Here is a 9,554-nt window from a genome sequence, read left to right on the forward strand (position 1 = left end):
TGGATAAGACGTAAAGCAGATATACTGACTCTTTGTGGTTATAAAAAGTCCCTGGGCATCCTTCAAAAAGGGTGGGGTGCCCCCACCCCCCCCAATGGCCCTGGACAAACTACCAAACACAGCCTCTCTTTCATTTCTTTCACCACCTAATAGCAGGGACAGTTCCACCATCAGTGCATTCTGGGTGCTACCCTCTACTTTTCCTGGGGGGAAAGAGTGAGAATTACTGCGCCGCACTTAGCGGCTGGGTGTCGGGCAACTGCATTGTTACACGTATTATCGACTCTCTGTTAAGGAGCTCTGTTAATGACATCTACCAGGGGCCTGTAGGGGTCTTAACTGGACTTAGATAGCTAAAGCTGGGGTAAAGGTACTGGCACAGGAATGACGGCTGTTGCATTAATCAGGTGGATGCCACACATTGGTGGTGGTTGAAGTGTCTCCCCTACTGTCTATGTAGCACTCTGAGTGTCTACAAAAAGCGCAATGTAAATGTTATCAAATAACAGAGCAGTCCCTGTGACATATTATGTGTCTGGTTCAAAATCAATTAATTGTGTTAATGTAACACTTAAGAGATTTATGTGAATACAAATAAGAACATCTATGTAACACCAGCAAACTCAATCGTCCAGCCAGCCCCACTTACGCACTTGTCCAGGGCAGGGTCACGGGGCAGCTGGAGCCTATTCTACCATTCCTAAGGAGCAAGGCAGGAACAACACCTGCATATGGTGCCAGTCCACTGCCAGGCCAGATCATGCATAATTTTAACTTAAATTAACCAAGATATATAAAGCAAGCATTCTTGTTAGTCTATTTTTTGACTGGAGTTCAGCAGCATGGCCAAGTGGCTCAGGCCTTGAAATCGTAACTACAAGGGATTCCAGCTTGTGACGTACTTGGTGTCCCAAAAATAATCATGTAACATTGCAATCATACAAGCTAAATAAAACCTGCCACTAAATGACTATACTAGTAAAACATTTTGGTTTGTTGCTAATCAAGTGCCATAGAAATTTCTGTGGTGCTTTTTATAGTGAGTGTTGTCATGGAGTGGTTTACAAAACTGATAACTGAGTTAGAGAGGGGAGCAGCACGTCAGAATCCTGACACAGGCCAAAGTGATGTGTCACCAAGTGAATAAGCAAGTCTTGGACAGCATGACAAGAATAAGAAGAAGACGGAACATTAATTGTGCTTAATCTTTATCGTTTAGCCACTGTATGTGTGTGTGTGGGTGTGTGCACTCTCTTCAAAAAATATACAAAAGAGCCGATGGTACAGTCACTCATTACATTGTTTTCACTGAACCATTTACAAATTCATAAAGGACCGCCCTGTGTCAAAGCACCACACATGTTTAGTCATCATATGGGGGCTTCACATTCCAGTTTTGAAGGTATCGTCATTACCATGAATTCCACAGAATAATAAATATCCGGCACCTGTTAAGACACGTGGCCTTCATTAGTTGTTTGCTTACTTGGAGGACTTCATTCTTGAACGATGCGCACAGAGTTGGGTTATGCTATATACTGGTACTGGAAAGGTATTGAAAAACACATTTTTAAATGGTATGTTACCAAAATTTTGGGATTTTCGGTATCAGAGGTAAACATCAGCTTTCCTTTCAGTTCCCCGTCCACCCCACTCTTTCCCTCAACACTCGCTATTGTAGTTGTGGAAAAACATCGGCTTTCTTGGCTTCAGGTCAACTTCACCTTCCTTGTTGTTCATTAGAGTATCACAATGAATGTAGCAAATAGATTAAAGAGTGTGGAAAGTGTGGAACAAGTGTCAATCGAACATTTTGCATTGTGGAAAAGGGTGATAGTTAACAGAGCATTTTGGGGTCACATATTTACACCAAATATAATACGAATTCTTCAGGAAGAGCTGGAATCCGTAGCTGGAAACAAGGAAGTCTAGGCGTGACCCACACCAGGAAAAGGGGTTTCAGAATATGAGATGAGGTGAGATGTTTGGCTTGCGGTGTTATCTTCAACAGCGACCTTGTCGTCTATCGTGTTGTTTTTCATGTCTGTCTCAGTGTGATGAGCCTGGACTGCTGCTAAAGCTGCTAGAAGTGGTGATATCAGCCCTATTCCTGACTATCTGCAAGGTCATTCTCATTAGTCTCAATCGCAGTGTTTATGGCTTGTTCAAATCACCATGTTGCTTTTTTTTTTTTTTTAAATGTATAGTTTTCAGCAAAACAGTGTCTTTTTTTTCATCTCATTTCTTAAACGGCCTCTCGTTTGGAATGACCATCCAGGAGGACCTCTTCATTTTATGTGTCACAATAACACATCAAATGTACAATGTCATAAAAGTGACCTATTAGACCCCTGCTCCCATTGTGACTTACTCATATCAACCAACCAGGGCTCACATTTTTCTTTGAAAGGCTTTTTATCCCGGTCAAAACGGATAGGCATATGAACGTGACGATCAAAGTGGAGTAGGGGTATGTGTTGGACAGAACTTTGCTTTTGAGTGTCTGTCAGTGCAAATGTGCACTTCACCTGTTTTTAGGCTTGTATTGTTCTCTCCTGCATATAAGAAGGCCTCTTCATAAGCAGGGCTTCAGGCAGTGTACCCAAGTCATCCTAATGGTAGATCCAGCCATGGTCGTGATCTGCTTTAGTAAAGTATTAGCGAACATCCGCTTCTCACAGTGCACAACATCATCTGTCTATTAAGCTCAATGCAACCCAGCAAAGCATCACACAGTTTTGAAATAAAAGAAGACACAAATTTTGAGGTAAGCTGGTCATGCTTGCTTATCACATAACTCCAGTTCTTAAATCCTTACACTGGCTCCCGGTTAAGTTTAGGGCAGAGTTCAAAATCCTTCTTTTAACATATAAAGCATTAAATGGTCGAGGTCCGGCTTACTTGTCTGAACTTATCATGACTTACAAACCAGAGCGCACATTAAGATCTCAAGATGCCGGTCTGCTTATGATTCCAAGGATTAATAAAATAACAGTGGGGGGTCGAGCTTTTAGTTACAGGGCCCCTAAACTGTGGACTGGTCTGCCTGCTACTATAAGAGATGCCCTTTCGGTCTCAGCTTTTAAATCCCGGCTGAAGACTCACTACTTCAGTTTAGCATATCCTGACTAGAGCTGCTGATTAACTGTACAGACTGCATCTCTGCTGTTAGTCATTAGCACTTAAACATAAGTAACATGACAGTTATAATTGTATACTAACCCTCACTTATTCTGTTTTTCTTCTCGGTACTCAAATGTGGCGCTTGGTGCCACGGCCCACATGCCAAGTTGTTTTGCCTGCCTAAGGAAAAGTCATCTCTGATGGAGGATCGCAGGAATCGTGGGAAAGAGGGGTCCTTTCATCGGATTGGCTGGCCCAGCACTGTTTCAGCCGTGGAATGGCCAAATGGGGGAGGCAGCTTGAAGGATGAGGTCTCCAGGACTCTACACAAATCCAAATCTTATTATGGGATATATCATCTACTGTTAAATTCTGCTCTGTACTTCAAAAATTTATATTTTTTATTTCTTACTATATTGAGAAATTGTTCTGTTCTGTGTACTGTATTGTATTGTATTGTATTGACCCCCTTCTTTTGACACCCACTGCACGCCCAGCCTACCTGGAAAGGGGTCTCTCTTTGAACTGCCTTTCCCAAGGTTTCTTCTATTTTTCCCTACAAGGTTTTTTTGGGAGTTTTTCCTTGTCTTCTTAGAGAGTCAAGGCTGGGGGGCTGTCAAGAGGCAGGGCCTGTTAAAGCCCATTGCGGCACTTCTTGTGTGATTTTGGGCTATACAAAAATAAACTGTATTGTATTGTATTGTATTATCATGGCACCGTAGAGTGGCGATGTACTACACGTTGGTTAGCACAAGCAAGTGAGAATTTCATTGGACTCTGTACATGTGACAATAATGACCCCATGAACCTATAAAACTGCAAATGTTTGTGACAATTTTGCGTGGATGTCTGCTTGCTTCAAAAGGAAAAACTGACTTTGGCAGTACCATTTGACAGTATTTAATTCTTGCATTCATGTCCCTAAAAAGTCATGTTGAAGCAATGCTGGGTTTATTTCAAGAGTCTGATGCCCATTGACTGTTTACAACACTGTTTCAGTTCCTCCAAATCAGTACCACATTGCCCGTGTCAACAGTAGCTGCTCAGTTCAAGTCCAAACTGAGAAACCTATGTGGACACGAAAGGCTCTCAGATCTTCTGATTTTGTCAAGCCAGAAAATAATAAAAGAATTAGAAATCTTTTGTTGTTAGAAAGAATTCCCTGAGTATTAAAAACCCTTCAGCATTTTCATTTTTATACATTTTTATTCCTCAGGAGAAGCTGAGGAAGAATTAATAAAATAAAAAAAGCTCAAATCATAACAGTTAATTTGTTGTACCATCCATAGTACCAGGGTAGGATTTCAGCCTTCAGCTAATGCTGGAACAACTAACAGAACCCCCTGTAGTAAAATATGGGATATTTTAGAACATTAGAACAATTGTGGTGGGCCATTCAGCCCAATAATCCCATCCGTTTCATTCACCTCAATTGTCCAAAATAATATTAAGTTGAGATGTGAAGGTCCCTAATGTCTTGCTATCTACCACACTACTTGGCAATTTATTCCATGAGTCTATGGTTCTTTACTTTTCAAACATTTGTAGCCATAAAACATTTCCAACTGTGTCCCTGTGTTTTTGTTACAGAATTTATTTTAAAGAAGCAACTGGGATTTGCTCTACTAACTCCTCTCATAATCTAAAACTCTTTAGTCATGTCCCCCCTTAATCTCTGTTTGCTTCTGCTGCATTCACGTGCTATCAGACAGACAAGTAAATCGGAGTTTCTGAGACAGAAATTCCACATATACACCCTACGAACTTGGAGCTACAAATCAGACCATTCTGAGAAAACAAAGCTACGCTTGCTAGTTAATTGTACAAAATTAAAAATCTAACCTGGTCCACCAGAAAGGTCGTTTTTGTGGATGAATTGCATTTGGAGTGAAATGATACACATTTAATACGTCTAGTTAGCGTTTTATTTTCATGAAGAATATACTTTATCTTTTGTTGCTTTTTTCAGTCCAAGTAATCCAAGTTATCCACTGCATCCACTAAACAGGATCATCTCCAGACTGAGGAGCAGCTTCAGCGACAGACTGCTGTCACTGTCCTGCTCCACTGACAGACTGAGGAGATCGTTCCTCCCCCAAACTATGCGACTCTTCAATTCCACCCTGGGGGGTAAACGTTAACATTATAAAAAGTTATTGTCTGTTTTTACCTGCATTATTATCAATCTTTAATTGTTTTTGTATCAGTATGCTGCTGCTGGAGAATGTGAATTTCCCCTTGGGATTAATAAAGTATCTATCTATCTATTTATCTATCTAATAAATCAACAGCAACTTCACGTTTCTCCCAACAGTCCAAATGGAAATTCACATGAACACACTGAAGTGAAACGTCACAACTCAGACCTGTGAATAGCCCGAGAGCACACAAATGCGGCACTAAACTGAAAAGGTTCAACTCTTTCTGTCTCTCCTCATAGCTCATACCTCTCAGTCCTCGTCTCAGCCTAGTTGATCTCCCCTGAATCTTCTCTAGTGCTGCTATGTCTTTTTTGTAATGTGGAGACCAAAACTGGACACCGTACTCCACACCTTGTGGGGTATAAGTTAACATACTAGGAGCCTTCTTTATCACTTCTTTACACTGTCTATATGTAGACGGGCACGGGTTCACTTGGACCTGTGGCGGCTCGCGTATAGGCACTGTGGAACTGCAGCGCCCCCTATTTCCACTTGATATTATTGATAACATTTAATATAATGAGTCCTTTTTTCTTTAAATCTTTCTTTATACTTGTACAATATATAATCCTTAAGCTTAATGTCAGTAGCCATCCCCCAGTTTATGAAAAAGATACAAAAATCTTTGTATGGAACTGTGCGCTTCACAGTTCCAGCGGCGTGGTGTTTGGCTGTTGTGCACATGCGCACATAGGAAGCTGCACGATAGGCTGCGAGGGAGAGACAGCACCGTCGCTCCCACAGTGCCCACCCTGGCATGCTGGTGGAAGGTAGTGTTTTTTTTATTTACTCTGCGTGTGTTGTGCTTAAAAACCGTGTACCATTTTCTTGAATGTGATAAAGTGCACAATTAGATTATTATCCTGCTTTCAGCTATTCTATTTGATCATTTTATTTTCAGTTTCTGAATAAATTTTTTTTATACAAGTTTGTTTCCTTTTACACAATTTTAAAACAAAGGCTAAAAATTTTCTGTAGCAGCACCCCCACTAATTTTAGCTACGAGCCGCCACTGACTTGGACTCTTTACTCCTTCTCATAAGGACCCTAAGGACCTAAGGAGATCGGTTTCAGACCTCCCACTGTATATTCAAATGTAATATTTCCATTTCCTACTAGTAATATTTTATATTTATGTCATCTGTCACCAATCTGGCCAAACATGTATCAGGTCCCACTGCAATGATTTAACTGATTCTCCAATATCTTCCTCTCTATCTAGTCTGGTGTCATCTGCAAACGTAACCAGCTTATTCATTATACTCTTGGCAGAGCTTTAATGTGTATTATAAAGAACAGTGGAATTTGCACCAACCCCTGCGGGACACCACTTTCAGCATCACCTAATTTTGAAACGTTTCGCCTCGCCATAACCCTTTGCTTCCTGTGTTTGAGCTGTTTTTACACCCACCTAAAGAGTATGCCCTGAATTCCCACTTCTTCACATCTTTCCACTGTATGAAAAAATGAATTCATTGTCCATCCATCCATTTTCCAACCTGCTGAATCCAAACACAGGGTCACGGGGGTCCGCCAGAGCCAATCCCAGCCAACACAGGGCACGGCAGGAACCAATCCTGGGCAGGGTGCCAACCCACCGCAGGACACACACAAACACACCAAGCACACACTAGGGCCAATTTAGAATCGCCAATCCACCTAACCAGCATGTCTTTGGACTGTGGGAGGAAACCAGAGCGCCCGGAGGAAACCCACGCAGACACGGGGAGAACATGCAAACTCCACGCAGGGAGGGCCTGGGAAGCGAACCTGGGTCCCCAGGTCTCCCAACTGCGAGGCAGCAGCGCTACCCACTGCGCCACCGTGCCACCCTGAATTCATTGTATGAAATTAAAAGAAAAGAGATGAAAGGGGGCACTAATTATTAATAAAATCCATCCTGTTAAGCGCACCTACTCCCCTTCTGGGCCACTGCTCACCAAAAGTTCTGCGCTCGTCACTGTGATCATCCACAACCTGGCTTCTTAGATCAGCCATGTAGTCCAGATATCATTTATGTTATTTGGCAGATACAATTGGTTACATTTCTTTTGTTTTTCAAACTGGAGCACAGGCAGGTGACGTGACATGCTCATGGTCACACAATGTCAGTAGCAGGATCTGAAACCACAACCTTGGGGTTTGAAGTCCAAAGCATTTAACACCACTACACCATCAGGCACAGGACTGACAAAGCGTCTCTCAATTCAGACAAAACCAAAGGTTCATCACCACCAGACCTTAAGATCAACAATTTAATCCTGAGAGCAGTGAGTGGGTGACCGCCACCCAGAATGGTAGTCAAGATTCCCCACACTTCACGCTGAAACACTGAAAGAGGTACGCACAACAGAGCACCTTCCATTACACCTCAAGGCATTATCTGTGGATGTCAGAGATCAGCCTCTCATCTTCCACCTTTGTCTCCAATGAAAGCAATAAAGATGATATGGAATAAATAATACAACAGTAGTGCTTAGTAATAATACACCTCCATTAGTATTATAATATTTATTTGCAATACTTTCTGGGGTTCACGTCCCGGATCCTCCCTGTATGGAGTTTGCATGTTCTTCCGAAGCCCCAATTTACTCCCACAGTTGAAAGACATGCAGTTTAGGTGAACTGGCAAAGTTAACTTGTTCATGGTGTGTGTGTGTACCTGTTCAACCTCTGATGGGCTGGCATCCTACCCAAGAATTCTTCCTGCCTTGCACTCTATGCTTGCTGGGATAGGCTCCAGCTTCACCAGAACCCTGCTCAGCACAAAGTGGCTTTGGAAAATGAAAGAATGGGATTTCAAATATTAGGCCAGATCAAAGTGAAGATCAACTAACAATTATTGCATATTGGTAAGCACTCCACATTTTTGCACAAGCAACTAGAACACAAAAAAATACGTGGACAGAAATCAAAATTAAAAGTCATTGATGCCACGCTTAAAAATGAAGAAGGTCTGTTTCTCGGCTACTTGTCTTCTTCACTTGCAATTTATCGTAAAATCAAAAACAACGCTGACGCTTCCGTGGCCATCTGTCCAATCGGTCTTTTGAAGCTGCTTGTTCCACATGCGACCCGCAGCATATGACTTCAGTCACTGGGGCACATCAAGAAGGAAGAACCAACTCTGGTCGGAACTCTAATCCCTGTTTGGCAACAGTCACAAAACCAGTTTAAAGTGCCAGCAGCAGTGTGCCTTGCCTTTAGATTTTCTGCGATTAAACTTTTGCTTCCTTATTCTCAACGCTTGCCACCAGGTGGCGCAAAACAATAAGTTTCTTCTCCGCGATTTTCCAATGGCATTCACTTCACTGAAGTGCCTGTTTATCGGAGGCGTTCGCTGTTAAATTTGGCTGATGAAAAATCTCCAAGGAGCGCTTTTTAGTTTTCAAAAGAGAAGCACGACCGCTGCCTCCCTTTCCAAACACGCACCTTCTTCTAAAAAACAATGAGCACCGTGGGAATTTGCTTTATTATATTGGATTGTTTTTTCTTTTTTCCTGTACTATTCCGATTCGTTTTTCAATGACGATTCAATAAAATGTAAGAACTTTCAGGTATTCGCCAAGTTAACTATGCTGGAATCAAACGCTGGACAGCGCTTGTAAGAGTATCCACGTAAAACATAAACTTATATTCTGGTTAATCAAAGATCGCCCCCAGCCCCCTCATCCCCAGCAATCCCCTTCCATAAAGGTGTAGCTGTCTCGTAATAATTCATATACAGAAGAAGGTTCACAAAGTAAGAAGTGTTTGCAGACCACCGGCGCAGCAAATCGAGCGGATAAAAAAGAAGGAAACACTCACCGGGATGAAGGTCTGCTGGGAATCCAATCTGGTTTTTTGCGGCTTGATGTAAACTGAAACGTGACAGAGCGCGATGTCGGTGGCTAATGTTTTTCTGAAGTTTGCAAAAGCAAGATGATCCCTCCTCCGACTGCTGCGACTCAATCGGACTGAGGTCGGGACCAAAACGCTGGGCGTGGTGTGTGCGTGAGAGGCTGGGCGGGATGGTCTGTGCTGCGCCTGAAAGGAGGGGGGGGGGGGTGTGAGGGCTGGGGGGATTGGTGCGGGGGTGGGCACAATTTAGTTGTTTTACTGGCGGAAAAAAGGAAGAAAGGGAAAGTTGACGTAAAAGACGACTCGTCACTGAAGTAAACAAAAAAAAATAAGACTGGAAAGTCCGTCAAAACAGAATCCCGAGGCGCCGTTTTCTCAGACAGCATAGGG

The 9,554-nt window shown here is 42.5% G+C and overlaps 1 protein-coding gene across 1 annotated transcript in view; it reads right to left on the reverse strand.

The window, feature by feature from the left end:
* Positions 1–9,304, reverse strand: part of emp2 (epithelial membrane protein 2) — an 83,446-nt gene extending 74,142 nt beyond the window's left edge. Inside the window, exon 1 of the mRNA XM_028814385.2 lies at positions 9,132–9,304. The gene's annotated coding sequence lies outside the window, so the exon portion shown is untranslated. The remainder of the gene's footprint in view (positions 1–9,131) is intronic.
* Positions 9,305–9,554: the final 250 nt, after the last annotated feature.

This window comes from Erpetoichthys calabaricus, chromosome 11, assembly GCF_900747795.2.
Source record: "Erpetoichthys calabaricus chromosome 11, fErpCal1.3, whole genome shotgun sequence".
NCBI classification, from domain to species: Eukaryota; Metazoa; Chordata; class Cladistia; order Polypteriformes; family Polypteridae; genus Erpetoichthys; species Erpetoichthys calabaricus.